Genomic DNA, 15,663 nt, shown 5'->3' with positions numbered 1-15,663 from the left:
CTTTGACTATGAACCAGAGTTTCCACAGACTGGCAGACATAATTGAGGCTGCCAGCCTGGGAAACTCTCCTCATATCTATTTGCTTATCATACAGGAATGTGAAAATGTGACACTTCCTAGTCAGAATAGGTTACTTTGCCATTACCACTTCATTAGCATATTTAGCCTATTTAGCCTATTTATTTAATATTTGTACTGCGATTGACAACAACTATCTGCAAATGTTGTTAGTTGATGGTGTATGACATGGACTCAGCCATTCATGCAGCAACCTGAAGGAAATATTGGGCAAATGAAGAAATAAGAAAGGAAAGCCAGAAAAACATGGCAGTAGCTGTTTTGCACTGACAAAGTAAAATCTCACTGAATAATCCATAGTTTCAATGTTGGTGATATTTCACCATCAGCAACTCTTTCTTTAATTGGAAGGAAGTCAGCAAAGATTGTTAAACCTGTTGAATGAAGTGCTGAGCAACCAGGCAGACGGGGAGATCTTGTTTTGGCCTTTCAGTGTCTAAAAGGGGGCTTATAAAAAAGATAAGAACAAAGTTTTTAATCGGGCCAGTTGTGATAGGATGAGGTGTAGTGGTTTTAATCTAAAAGAGGGTAGGTTCAGAGGGTGGCAAAGCACTGACACAAGTTCCCCAGAGAGATGCTGGACATCCCATTCCTGGTAACATTCAAGGTCGTGTTGGACAGAGCTTGGAACAGCCTGATCTATTTGAAGTTGTCCCTGCTCATTGCATGGAGGATGGACTAAACGACCTTTAAAGGTCCTTTCCAGTCCAAACCATTCTGTGATTGTTCTATACACCAGAAGCTCTGTGTACTACTTTGCACTCTTAAGTCTTAAATTCCTGACACACTCAACATTTCCACTGAAGTAATAAGAAATAAAAAGTAAGATAGCCTACACTGTCAGAAGACAGATGTAGCAGGTTTGTATTGGTTGATAATAATTATATAGCAGTAGCAAATCTCAGGCAAAAAGAGCTAACCAAAAAAGGTAGCATTTTCCCCTGTATTGGTTAATACGGAACAATACCAACCAATAATGATTGTGGCTAATGAGCGGAGAGGAAGGACGGCATGAAATTTTCAGGAAGCAGCAGTGCTTTGGGTAAGACATTGAACTGGAACAGACCTGGGCTGGGAGCTGCCGCTGTTTCTAGATCTGCACTTCCGAGGCTCAGGTTCTCTTGGAGCAGCCACACCAATGTCCCTACAAAACGTTCCCTTGCCTACGGGATAAATCCTAACTCATCAGTAGCAAATTTCCTCTGGAGGTCTCTTCCAGTCAGGCTCAAACCTGTAAGAGTTGCCCTGACAGCACACGAGCCCCGATGTAAATGAGTGGTAAAACACTGCCAGAATGTCAAACAACCCACTGCTCGCAGCGGAAGGGACTGCGTGGAGCGAACCGCTGTGGCAGCCACCTGTAATTTCACCGTAACATATTCCTGCCAACAGCTTCTGCCGTACATTTAACCTCTCCAGCCCGGCCCCCTAAACCCCGGGCTTCCCTCTCGGCGCAGTCACGGCTAAGCCCCCTCCCAGCCCCGGTCAGACCCTGCCCCTCATCCCTGAGGCCGCTGCCGCAGCCGCGGCTCCTCATTGACATTCGCCGCCCGCGCCTCGCCCGCCGCCGCTCCGCGCCCCGCGGCGGGGCCGCCGCCTCCCCGCCCTGCCGCAGCCAGGGACCCTTCCCGGGGAGGCCGGGCCGGCGGAGCCCCGCCCGCCGCCGGGCCAGCAGCAGCGGCGGGCGGCGGAGGGTGCCCGGCAGCAGCAGCGGCGGCGGCGACAGCAGCAGCAGCAGCAGCAGCAGCAGCAGCAGCAGCAGCAGCAGCAGCAGCAGCAGCAGCAGCAGCGCCGGTCGCTCCGCAGCGCAAGGGGAGGTGAGCGGCAGCGGCGGCCGGCTCCTGCTCGCCGGGGCTGCGCGGCTCGGTTCAGCTCCGGAGTGAGGGGTGCGAGACGGATGGGGCTCCGCCTGTGAGACGCGTTCGCTTCGCGGTTTGTCTTCTTCTTGCTTCACGAGAGATGATCTGAAGTGGCGGCAGCCTGGTGCCGCCGGTAGTTTAAGGAGCATTGCGTTTTAACTGTCCTTCTGCGGCGTAGTGGGCTCGGTTCTATGTGAATAAGCAGTTTCAGGGGCAGGTACGTAGTGAAAATAGCGTTTGGATTATTCCCACTCTTTTCGAATGGGTGGGAGCTGCGAGGGAAGGTGACATTAGTATCTATCATTGCATGAAAAGCATTTTATCTCAGGTAGAAGGCAAGATTTTTTTTCATTTTTTTGTTTGTCAAGCAGGAACGACCAGGTGCTTATCACGACCAGTTTGCAGAGATGTGTATTGGTAATATTCAGCCAAAGGCACGCGACTGCTCCTTATCAAAATGAACTGTGAGCCTGTGCCTTGCATGTTATATTTAAAGTAGAACACTGCACATAAGACGGCATTATTTTTTAAAGATGTCTAGAAGTGTGACCACAGAAAAAGCTTGTTGTAGTAGTGGTAGGCAGTTTACTAGAGATAGCCTTCACATATTTATCTCATGTAGTAGGAGGGGCCAGACGACTGTTTCAGCAAAATATTTTAAAGCACAGATTGCATAGATGCTTGTAACAGACATAAAACAACTATGGATAAGTAATTAAGGATTGAACAGACTTATACGGGAGAAACTGGGGAAGAAATTGAACTGTGCTATGAATAAATGATCATGCTTGTGCAACAGTACCACAAAATATATACTGTATCAGTGAAAATTCACCTCTCTTAACTGCAGAAAGCGGTCAGGCATTCAAGGTCTGTGGAGGGAGTCCTTTATATGGAGAGGCTGCTGTGGAAAAAGCCACTAATTAAAGCAAGTAGACTCAGTTCATCTTTATCCTATTGACAATTTCGTGTTTAAAAATTACCCTTTGACTGCCTGGGAAGGTAAATCAGCAATAAGAATGTGCTTTTGATGAATGAGGGTGTCATTTTACACTTGGCCTTTATTTCTGGGGGGTGATAGGGGGAGAGGGGAATGTGTGCAAATCAGTAGATTAAGGAATGCGATTCAAAAGACAAAGAAAATTTAAGAAACATTTTCTACCAATGCTTTGCATCACTATCCCTGGAAGACAGATGCAACTGTTCCAATCTATCTTAAGTTCATCAGAGTGAGCTCTGATGTTTGCAGAGTGATTATAACCAGATAATTTGTAGGAATAGATAATAGGATAGTAACAGTGACACTACCTGTATCTGAAGATATTCTAGAGACCTAAAAACTTAACTAGACCTAGATCTAAAGCTATACATGCAAGCTAGGCTGTTGCCTACTATTCTGTTGTCCCAGTGTGACCTATTCCCCTCTAATATATGTCAGACTTACTATAAGTCAGAATCATAAAGTAATACTTCCTGCAGATGCAGTGAAATTATTCTGCTAAATTTCTTACCAGCTATTCGGATTGTGGTGGACCATGTTAATCAACTATGTGAACACCAGTTATTCCTTTTAAAAAAATGTGTTACTTCTGAGGATTTGAAAACTGCAGTAACACCTTTAATCCTGTTATAACTGATGGAATTTGCTCTACCCTTGTAAACTGATGTTCTCTAGACTAATGCCAGGTATGGAATAGTTTGAACTTTAGTCTTTCCACTGGAGAGATTAAAGAAAGAGGGAAGCCAATTATAGGTGTTACAATGGTAGAGATGCAATTATGTGATTGCACCCAAGATCTGCAGTTACAACAGCCTAGTGCAGAATAAGACAAAACACAAGGTTATTATTCACAAAATCTTTTATTTCTGCTAATAAAATGTATGTGTCAATATACTGCTGACATATCTGCAATATTGTGCATACATTAAAGAGATTTTATGTGTTGTCACTGCATTTAAAAGTTTGAAAACACTGGGCAATCTTTCCTCTCCTGGCAAAAGCAGGCAATATTCCTAAGTGCTTGTGCTGTAGCATCTCCTCTGGTGCTGCCTTGCACTGGAGGTCTTGCCAGGACTGAGTTTTGCCTTAACAGATAAGCTGAATCAGCACAGATTACATTTCTTCACAGCCTGCAGCTTCCCCAAAGCAAGAGTTCTGCTAAGCTGAACCTCTCGGTGGCCATGCAACAGACCTCAGTTGCATCAATGAAAACCAACCAACACATGCTCCAGTCTAGCTCATTGGATTATAGGTAGACCAGAAATTTTGGCCATGCTATAAATTGGATTAATCGATTGCCAGGTAAATAGGGGAAATTAATTGAATAAATTCTAGTGTATGTGTTTGCAAATTATTTATTCTTGTCAGAGTTAGTGGATATGTGTAGAAAACTTTCCCTGACTTGTTCTATGACATCCTTGCTTGAGCAAAATATGAACTGGTATGCCTAACTGTGCTTACTAAACAACTATATGCAACCTATGATTATTTTATGAATAGGTACTAAGTTTTTGCATCCAAAGCTCATTTGTGTTGTGGAGCTCAACTAAAGACAATATGGTGTCTAAGACAGATCTCCTTTGAGTGATAGGAAGCAATTTTATGACTATGATACTGAAGATATTTAAAGCTTAAAATCAGTAGAAATTAAAGTGAACCAAAAATCTTGTTATTCCCTGAATTATTTCAAGGAAACCATTAGGACCAGTTACTGTGGGGTAACTACGAGTGACTCATCTGGAGGCATGTGCTGGCCACAGTAAATATACAAAATAGGAAGAATGAAAGTCTCTGTTAAGTTTTTAACTTAACATCCATAAAGAGAAAGATTCATTGTCAACTCTCTTGTCTGACTTCTCTTGTCTGAGTTATTCTTAAAAAGAAACAGGAGTGAGCCCAGGTTATAACTTTGGATCTGCTTTGTAATCTGTTCTAAATAAAGTTCTTCAGACTTTGAGTTTAAAATACTAGGGCTCAGAATGGTGAGGTTAGAGGTGTTACCAATAGATCATTAGTAACAGGAGTGTCGTAACTGTTGAAATAAGGAGTGGTGGGTATAGGAAAGAATGACCTATCTCTTTCTCCTGGCTAATGGAAGAAATTAATTATGCAAAACACTTAGACATCTCTTTGGGCAAGAACATGATACATCTCTTCTTGGTACTGAGTAATCCTTGCCATTGATGATGATATATGTAATCCATAGGTAAAACACTCATTATGACCTTTGGTTTGCTGATAGCATTCCCTGAAAGAAGTGTATGAGCTGGCATGCTTGCCAGTTTTCCTTTGAAAAACTCTCTGGAGCTGGGTAAGGGTCTAACTTGTTCTTTATTATGGCAGTGAATTCTCTATGCTTTCTCTTCATTCTTCTGCATCAGAAAAGCAGGTCTTATTCAATGGGCTGGGAGACTGAGGGAAAGATTTGCTGAAAATTGCCTTGGCAGTCACCATTTGGGAGCATGATATAAAGGGCAAGACATAAATGTAATTTTACAAGTGGCTAATGCATTAAATGCTGAAAGTAGGAGTACTGATCTTGCTGCAGGCAGCAGTGACCACTGGAGCTTTTCTTCTGAGAGAAGCATAAAAGCAGCTGCACAATTCTTAGAGTAAGAAGCATCTCTAAAATCTGGGTGCATTTTCAAAGTAATTTTTGCATTGGTCCATTCCATCTGTGAAATGTGGAGACCTCAACTGAAATTCTTGTACCACTGTTCAGGATCAACTGTTTCATTTGGCCAGGTCAGTAACTTACTATGGTGAACCTATTAAAAAAAAATATATATATATATATAATATTTGAGTACATTTGGGAACAAGGCTCTGTTTACAGGGTTGTAGAACTGCTGAGGTTGCAGGGACCTCTGGAGGTTGTGTAGGCAACCCTTTGCTCAAAACATCTAGAACAGGTTGCACAGGACTATGTGCAGCTGAGTTTTGAATGTCTCCAGTCTCTGAGGCAGTCTCCGCTGCCTCTCTGGGTCACCCGTATGTGTGTTGGGCCAACCTCACAGTGAGAGTTTTCTTCTGTTTAAAGGCAGTTGCTTGTGTTTTCAGTTGTGCCTGTTTCATCCTGTTCTTTCAGTGGGCCCCTGAGGAGAGCTTGGCTTCCTCTTCTTTGCTGTCCCTTCTTTGTCACATGGGCATACTCCTTGTCTGTGGTCAGCTTGTCCACTGAGAGTCCCAGGTCTTGCTCTGCAAATCCATTTTGCTAGCCAGTTGCCCTCCAACCTCTGCTAATACACATGGAGAGGGAGGGCTAAATAGAAAGGTGGGAAGAAGAGAAAAATGGCAAAGGGAAAAGAGTAGGAGCTGAGTGGGAGTGTGCAGAGGAATGCAGGCATCTGGAGACATTATGCTGGTTGCAGCAGGCTGGTTTACCTCAGCCCTATTCTGGTGCTATTGAGGCAAGACCACATGTCAATCCACAAGTGCTTTTATGCCTGGTAATTGAAGCAGGATTTAATGCATCCTGTCGTTGTAAACAATGACATTAGTATGAATCAACAAGGATGTGTGAGTTTTTTCTCTGAGGTTGATACATACGCTTTCAGGGCAGCCAGGAATTCCCAACAGTCTTTTTGCAATGGCATAAATTCAGGCAGTTTTGGTGTGATTTAATAAAAAGTTTGGCTGGGCAGCTCACTTTGCCTTATCAAGCCTATTAAAGCAGCCTTTTCCAGGAATGGCCTTTCAGTAAAACATCATGATGCCTAAAGGAACAACAATAGTTTTATGACAAATCACCAGCATGATATCTTAGTTATGGAAGACACAGGTGAGAGAAGCCTTCTGTGGTCACTTAAAGGGTCACTGGCATTCATATTTTAATGCAGTGATAGTCCTCTAGAGTAGATGTTGCAGGACTGCATTTAGGAGTCCTTTATGGTGGTTTTAAAATGGAGGTTGTGCAATAAGGTTGATTCTGGTGTTTCATAACACATACACACCGGAGCATAGAATTTCTTGGTGTTTGGAAATCACACAGGCAAACTGAGAGTCTTTCCTAGCTCAGAAGTAATTGCAGGTTGGACTTATCATTAGTCCATATGCACATCCACTGTAAATAGGTCACTCAAAGGCAATGGAGCAGTATCTGTCTACCCTTTGTACTTTTGTTTTTTTCTTCCAGAAGATTGAAAGTCACCCAAGAAAAAAAAAGTATGGTTTTCCTTTTCAAAGTCACCAGAGATGTGATCCATGGTAAGGTGTTAGAACAGTGATCAAAATTCTCTTTACTTTCATTCAGGCACATGCCAAGGCCTGTGTCTCCGATGTCTCTTTTCTTGATTTGCTGCTTCTTTCTGCCAAGTCAAGTGGTCCTAGTCCATGTTTTGGTGAAGCTCCTCTGGCCCACCATTCAAAGGACAGCAGCCACTCACCTGCTTGCTTTAGGACTCCTTGGTGTTACAGGGAAATAGAGACTGATCACAGAAAGACTTGCTGGTTGCCTCTCCTTACCTACAGGCCCTGGTCCATCCAACTGGTCTGAAATTGCAGGAGGGTTTAATGTGCTAAGACCAGATTTACTTATGTGAAGTAAAGTATAAAGTATAAGTATAAAGTACAAGTATTCACTTATATTGTATTTGACATTATGTTGGATTTGTATTCTGAAAGAGTAATACAGTATTATGCCAAAATCCCAGCCCAAGCATGGTGCAGCAATTGTAATATATAGTGGAATTGCAATGCAAGCTGCTTCCTCATGCCAGTCTCCACATGCTCCACTGTCATGAAGAAGGTGGATTTCTTCTAATTAGAGAGGTCCAAAATCATGAATTGAATACAAATATAGCCTGCAAATGTTCAGATAACCTGCATAGTGTGGCATTTTCAGGTTTTTTTCCTAGCAGTTTGCATTGTGGTGCTTAATTTGCAAGAGTGTGTGCTGTATTTTTTCCCCATGTAAGGTCATGACTGTCATTTTATCCAGTATTACTGAAGGACAAACCTTTTACTTCATAGAAACCAAGTCCTGAAACTTGTTGGGAGTAAAATGTTGTGTAATGTTATTTTTCGGAGATTCAAAATCAAGGCTTCTTGAGTAATTGTGTGTGACCTTTCAGGTCTGAGATCTGTCTGCATCAAGGCAGAGGCACAGATGCCTTAAAACACATCCCAGGATCAAGGCTTTTTCTGGCTTCATCAAGAGTTTCAGGTTTGAATAGCAATCAAATCAGATGTAACATGTGCCATCAGTGTGTGACATGCAGGAATGGGGTGGTTTTGTGTGCCACCCTTCATGGTGAGAATTTACATCAGGATGTAAGACTACAAGTAGTTCACATAGTATAAAGTGTCAACATTTAGGATTTTGAGACATTCTGAATGAAGTGAATTAATTTTCAATTTTCCATAATAAAAAAAAGGGGGGGTGGGGGGAGAGTAACCTACAGAGGATGTGTATACTACGAACTCCTTATACACAAAACTATATTAACCTTTGAAATACTCATAAGGAATTTCTGTGGAGACCAGGGACGGCTTTGAGGCAGCAGGAGCCAAAATGTGGAAAGCAGCAAATATGCATCCCATTTTCTGTGCCATTGTGCTGGAGCCAGGGGTGTCTGGTGAAATCTCATAATGAAACAGTTTGAGTAGTTGAATACAGCCCAGCAAAACCACTCTTGAACTAACATGGGCTGCCTGTCTGCCAGTAAACAAACAATTACACTCCATTGTTTAATTGAACTTTCATGAAAACTGCAATATGTTTTTGTAAAATCCACCATGAAAATGTGCATATAGGGATCAAAATACTGGGGAGGGGTGTCAGGTGCAGAGGTAACACTCTATATGCTGAACAATCTGTTGTGGGGAGTCAAGCACATATAAGTGACTGCCTCATAGCTTTCACGGAGAAAAACTATATAAACAGAGAACTTCTTGCTTGGTTTTCAGAGGTCTTTTGATTCAGATGACCAAATTTAGATACCTGGAAGGCACTGCAGCTCTAGATACATTTGAGGAATCTCACTGTGACTCCCTGAGTAGTTAAAAAAAATATTTGACTGAATTTCCCTACTGTCCCACTAATTCATTTTGTTCCTGAAATCCATTGAACAGTGGCTAGGGTCACTTTTTGGGAAGGTTTTTTCTTTTTTATTACCTTTATTGCTGAATATAAATCTCAGCCATTCTGTCAACCTCCAGTTTCTCAGATTAGTAGCCTTCTTATTCTGAAACTAGCATTTAAATTTAATTTCATATCTTTCTACAAGAATCAGCCTTTAACAGATAAATTAACAAAGAAATTGACAATTCAGACAATTCAGAGATGCAAGTTGTGTCATGTTTTTTGTTAAGTGTTGGAATTTCATAAATTTAGGAGCATGTTGTGAAATCTGTAGGATATACACATATGGAATGTGACAGTCTGGAGAATCTGAGCTTGCAAAGAAATCCTAAAGAGTCTTCTACTTATACACCCAAAAATCAATAACCTACAGAACAATGTGGTCTGTAATCCATTACACTGAAAGCTCTGGAGAGCAATAGGAGCCACATGGCACAGAGCCACATGTATTTAAAGTGAATGCCTTATAAAATGAGATGAATAAACATCTTGGAATAACACACCCACTTCTGTAAATTTACAGGTTGCACTAGCTGGCAAATTAAAAAATAAGAAAGCAAGAAGCTGGAAGAGTTTTGATCACCAGGAAGATCTGAACCAATGGACTGTATGGATATAGATATGTTTGAAGGCATCTGCTCTTCCCCTTACAAGGTAAAGCACAAATGGATTTCTCTGCTGGTTGTGTCTCTTCAATGTGGCGCAGCTCTCTTTCATGGCACTGCCCAAGATGGCAGTGGAGGTGCTCTCCAAAACTTATTCAGCCTAGTGGCTGACTGCTAATAACTGTGGCCAGTTATTAATAACATAAATGGATGATATGCAGACCCAAAAAAGTGTAAAGTTTCAAAAGCCAATGATAAATTTGGATCCTTGGAGCCTGTAAAATTCAAAGTTTTATTATATGAAGTATCAGTTCAGATAGCTCTATAGGTTGTCTATTTTTAGCACGTGCTAACAGAAGACCTTCCTGCTCACCTTAGGCATCTTTTTTATGTGCTTATTAATTGCTGTAGATTGAAGTAGACTTAAAACTTGTACATAGTGTAGCAGTTAATCAGGAGAAAAATTCTCTAAACTATATGCCAGAAAATGTCTCTGATTGGAGATGCAAGCTGTGCCATTTTCTTTGTACAGTTGTAGTGTTTCACTTTTGGGATTGTTATATGGATTGTTTACAAAACTGCTTGATTTTCCTTTTTTTCCCCTACCAGTAAAAATAATTACTTACTGGTCTAAGCTAAAGGTGGTGGAGATCTTGATAGATTTGCTGGGCTTCTTTTGCCTGATGCCCAGATGTACTCACTTACTCTGAATGTTTCCTTTACTGGGCTGTTTTCAGGGAAGGTACAAAAAGCTTTCAAAAAGCTACTTGAAACTGTTTGAAACACTTGAGAAATACACTTGAGAAATACATGAACTGAACTTGTTTTAAAGTAGCATTTCTCATTTTTGAGATGATGTAGTTTGGCATGTCTGGGGAATGGTTATGTGAGACTTCGTATTTTACCAATTTGGATCAAAACAAGTTTGCTACAAAGCAAATGCAAAACCATACCAGCTCTGTGTTACTCAAGAGCTCAAATCAGGCAACTGAGCAGTTGGAAAAAGAGGCAGCTGCAACTGGGTCTCTGCTTTAACCTGAAGAGGCTGAAGAGAATACCTTCAGCTCAAGTCAGTGCAACGCTTAATTTCTCTGTTTTCCCCAGCCAGTATTAAATGATAAGGGAACAATCCTGTGCAGTCCTCTGCCTTTGCTTCTATTCTGTATGGAAATATGACCACCAGTGTTATCAGTCTGCCATTTCCACAAGTGTGAGATAACCAGTCTCCTTCTTTTGTGGAAGAACTAAATTGAAGAGATCCTTAGGTGGGGAATGTAACAGACTGTGGCACTGCATCCTGTAGATATGGCAGGGGGAAGGGGGGGCCTCCCTTGCATACTGAAATAACAGGACTGACATGCATAAAGTATTCAGAAAATGCAAAGGTAAGCAATAGCAGATACAACTTAAAAGGAAAAACACATTCAATCTCTTGAGTAGTTGAGACATTCTGGTAATTTTCCACAACTCTTGTTAGGAAGGAATGTACATGGATCATAAAAAACTGTAGGATCTGGTGTAGATAGCAGACATTTCTCTAGAGAGTTTTATTTCTTCTACCAGATGGTTGTGTAACCCCTGGCGTCCACACTCAAGTGCCCCAGTGGAATCTGTATTGCCACCAGTTGTTGCCAGCTCCCACAAGCACAAATGCCTGCTGGTTTGTGCTTTCTTGCTTGAACACGTTTACACAAGTGTATGCAAGGAGGTGGGGAGTGGCAGCTTGGTTCTGCCTGTGTGGAGGGACAGTGCCATTTCCTGTGCCACCTTGCCTGCTTTAATCATGTCCTTCTCTGGATCAGAGCTTCCTGAGTTTGTGCTTCTTGGCACAGCAGGGAGCCCAGCCATGGACAGGGCCTCTGGCTGTTGCGTGGCAAGTAATCCTTCCAAATAGGATTTGCATTCTTGCAGCTGCCATTCTGGAGATACAGGCTGAATACATGGAGGTAAATTGTGCTTACACAGACATAGCTCAAGCCCAGCCATTCAGAACACCAGTCAATGACAGAGTTGCACACAAATTGAGTATCTGAGTATCTGAAAAGAACTTGTACTAGTGGCTAAGAAAAATGTACAGGGTCAGAGTATTCTGCAATGTCTTAGTTAACTGGATTTATTGGTGCTGCTTCACAGCAGAAATGTTGTTAGAGCCCCAGAGCTGCTTTGTTACTTTTCATTTGCCAAAGGCTGTTGTCCCTGCAGTCTTGCTGTGTGGAAATGTGAGTTTGCAACTCAGCTACCTCTGTGAACCATCCTGATCTTCACCTAAAACTTCATTGCTCTTCTGTGCTGTGCACCCCCTGCTTTAAAGCACCTGAGATGATCTACTATTGGTATTGGTATAGTATATATGGTATACTTTATATAGTGTATGTTGTATAGTGATTCTTGATGGTAGGGTGGAGATGTTGGATAGAAAAAAATAACTGGAGGTAATAGTGGCTTAAATTGAAGCCAGACTTTGAATTCTTGGGCTTTTAAATTGTGATTTATTTGTGGGCATTATTCTTGATAGCCTTTTGGCTTTGTTTGTCTGGCTTTGGCTAAGAAATGATTGAAACACCAGAACTTAGGAAGGAAAACTGAAGGAACAAATGACCTTCTGGTTTATACCCAACACAGATATTCCAATATTACAAGAAGCTATGTGAGTCTAATTTAATATTAATTTCATGAAAATGAAAACATGAAAAGCTCTGAAAAGTCCTAGATTAGAAAAGTCAAAAATGAAATAAATATTTTCTTTAACTCATCCAACTATTTTGTAGCTCTAGTTTTGTTGTGGGTTTTTTGTTTGCTTGTTTCCTCTGTAGAACATAAGGAACATGTTTTTTCTCCATATTGAAGCACTGGTAATTTTTAATTGAAACATTTGGTTTTAAACTAAGGATAGCTGAATCAAAATGAGTTCACTTTGCTAGGAGTTTGCAATCCAGTGAAAGACTTTCTTATACTTAAATTTAAGAAATAAAGATTTTTCTAATGACTTAGTCCTGTCTTTCTCCTTTCTCATGCACTGAATTTTATGTTCCACTTTTCTAGTAATGCCCAGGCCTTGATGTGGCTTCAGTTGTTCTGCATACTGTGTTGGATCCCATGTAAATTTCAAATGCATCTTTCTGCAAAGAATATATGATCAAAGAGGCAAGAAAGATTAGATGGGTATGACCCAGGAGCATAGGGACAGTGAGACATTTTTCATTGGCATAGTAAGCAGAGCCTTCAGGAGCCTGCAGGCAGCCATTTACATATACAACTCTGTAGCCTTGAGGTGATGGTGTTTAAGGTGTTGGAGAATCAAAGCCTTTCATCCATGGAAATGGGGAAGGATCCGAAGAACTGCACATCGAGTCACTGTAGTACTCCATCTATGCTGTTTTGATTTGAATAAGAGCAATTTGATTTAAATCAGCTTGGAAATGGAAGTAGGTTCTTGGCAATGGGGGTAAGCCTTTTCCTTTTGGAAGTGAATGTGACGTACAGCTTGCCTGTCCTGCTGTGTAATTTGTCCTGACACTTGCTGGCACAGTAAGTTCTTACTAACTGCAGTGACATTTGCCCCGTGTGACATAATTTGGAACACTTTTTCATAATACTTCCACTTGAACTGAAAGCAGCCAAAATGTCTTTTCTAATTTCAGCCCTCTTGATCCCTTGTCCCCAGTGATAAATGCTGCCTTGCAGTGTTTCCCAGTGCTGCCTGAAGTAAAAAGATGAGATAGCAGCTAGCAATGCCAGGTTTTTCCCTTGTTGCTACTCAAGAGCATGCTAGAAGTCACTGATCCTTTATGAGCTAAATCCTGAAGGAGTCAGCTTCACAAGTCAGTCCTCCCAAAGCAGACATTAAGACACAGAAGTAACAACAGAGCCACCCAATAATCAGGTGTGTTTGTTCTTACCTCTATTACTACTAACGCTGGTCACTATTCACAGAATATTATATTCAAAATCCATCAAAAGGAAAATGGTATGAAAAACATCACACTGAAACATGCAAAAAGCATTTTTTTGTTTTCAATTTGTTTCTAAAAGAAAAGTATTCAGTATTCTTTAGTAAAGAACACCGAAACACTTGTTGCTACTTATTCATCTAGTCAAGCTGCATGTAAGATGCAGCATTTATTTCTTGATGATTAGGTGGAAAATAAAGTTGTTTTGATAGCATTTTGTTCCTGTTGGTGACACTGAATGTACATAATTCACTCTACTTTGTGATCTGGCCCTGACAAGTTTGATTACTATTTCTAACAGTAAGTGATAGTGTTGCTTTTGGGATGGTAGGAGACAGTGGGGATGAAAAGTCTTTTGGGTGCAGTTAAATATTGTCAAGTGGAGTGGGGAATTCACCATTATGTGGAGGAAGTTTGGGATTATGGTCTCTTGCTCAGTATCTGGTATGGAAAATAAACTTGTATACTGTGTAAAATCAGACTGTGAAATCTGATAAAAAGATAACTTGCTATGAGACTAATCTAAGAAGGTCCATCAGTACTGGCAGAAAGAAAGTAGGAACCTGGCTATGCAGGATGTCATAGTGTTCCTTCTGGTTTCTCACCAAGCATAGAAATGAATGCTGGGAGACTTTTAGGCATTTAATTATTTAGCCTCAGGTTCCTCACAATCCATAATGAGCCATAGTTTTGAGGACAGCCTTGTATCAGCTCTGTGGGGTGGGGAAATGCCCTTATCCCACCCCTCATACAGATGGCCACTGAGATTAGCTCAGGATCATGCAAAGCAGAGAACTGAATTCCACTTCTAAAACTAAGCACCAGACCTGGCTATACTTTTACATGCTTGGACTGATCTTTCTGCAGAATGAGTGGGTCATATCATACCTGTCCTCAGATTAAGGATCAGTCTGTTAAATTTCAGCTGTGCATTTCTAGGTCAGATTTAAAGAGAGTAAAAAGGTCGCACTTCAATTCTTTGCTCTTCAGGAAGAGAACTGAAAATAGTAAATGGACTACAGAGAGCTACAGAAATTCAAGAGACTCAGTTTTCAAGAAGCAGGCCACACTGAATTTTTAAACTCTAATATGTCTGCAAAGGCAAAATTGCAGCTGAGATAGCATAATTTTGTGCTAAAGAGGTCTCTATAAATGAAGATCCTCATAAAAGAAATTAAGTCAGTATAGAAAATCTATACAGGGTGACTTGTGTATTTGTTTTTGTATCTGTGCTATTAATTGCATGTTAGATTACTAGAACTGAATTTTAAACCTCTATTTGTGATTTCACCTTTTCTTGTTTTGTTTGTTTTCCTCTGGTTTTTCATTCCTCCTTACATGCATGTGGTGATTGCTTAGATTTAGTTAGATGTTAAACTGCTTAAAAACAAGCTTTTGCAAAAGCAAATGGCAAAGTAACATTCTTTTTAAAAACCTGTCTTTCGGCACTTAGCACGCCAACAGTGGTGCTAAGAAGTCAAGGGAATGCCTGCAAGTAGGAAGGGAGAAGCACTTCAAGTGAAATTTCACAAGTGGAAGTCAGCATCCTCTTTTGCAACTAGCTGGGGATGGTTATGGCTGTGAAAAGCTTGCTGACTGCTGAGTTGTCAAATCAAAGTGATTAAAAAGTTGGGGAAGATTTTGACTTCTAAATGTTCTGTAAAAGTCTGTTTGCATGCATTTCAGTGTAGGATTCAAAGTTAAACTGTTGGCTTCTTTCTAAATGTGTACAGACATGGGAAACTGTTAAATACCATACACTATATCAGAAGAAGCCACAGTGGTGAGTTTTTGCTAGAAAGTGAGATGAAAGATGATCTGAACATGATCTAACCTGCAGGATCTGATTGGGGTATTTTTGTGTGGCTTTAGCTAATTTCCTAATTATCCACCTTAAATATTTCCTTTGGTTGAATAGAGTAATAGCTTGATTTTGGGAATGAAATGACAGGGTGGAAATATATGTGCAGTTGCTGAAGCTCCAGATGGTTAAAAATGTAGACTGCTGGTGTTATACAACTTCGGTCTCATTTGAACAATATGATCAGCAGGCAGCATTGTCTAGGCATCCTAGTGAACTACCAAATA

General features: G+C 40.9%; 1 protein-coding gene across 4 annotated transcripts in view; it reads left to right on the top strand.

Moving 5' to 3' along the window:
• The first annotated feature begins 1,757 nt into the window (after positions 1–1,757).
• The window catches only part of TMEM108 (transmembrane protein 108), a 162,719-nt gene continuing 148,813 nt past the window's right edge, over positions 1,758–15,663 (top strand). For 2 of the 4 annotated variants that reach the window (XM_021531250.2, XM_021531247.2), the window contains exons 1-2: positions 1,758–1,896; positions 9,544–9,674. The gene's annotated coding sequence lies outside the window, so the exon portion shown is untranslated. Of the gene's footprint in view, positions 1,897–2,071; positions 2,156–9,543; positions 9,675–15,663 lie in introns of those variants that run through there. The other 2 variants (XM_021531248.3, XM_021531249.2) reach the window with 2 other exon arrangements.

This window comes from Lonchura striata, chromosome 1 (genome assembly GCF_046129695.1).
Source record: "Lonchura striata isolate bLonStr1 chromosome 1, bLonStr1.mat, whole genome shotgun sequence".
NCBI lineage: Eukaryota > Metazoa > Chordata > Aves > Passeriformes > Estrildidae > Lonchura > Lonchura striata.
This window is presented reverse-complemented; position numbering and strand designations above follow the sequence as displayed.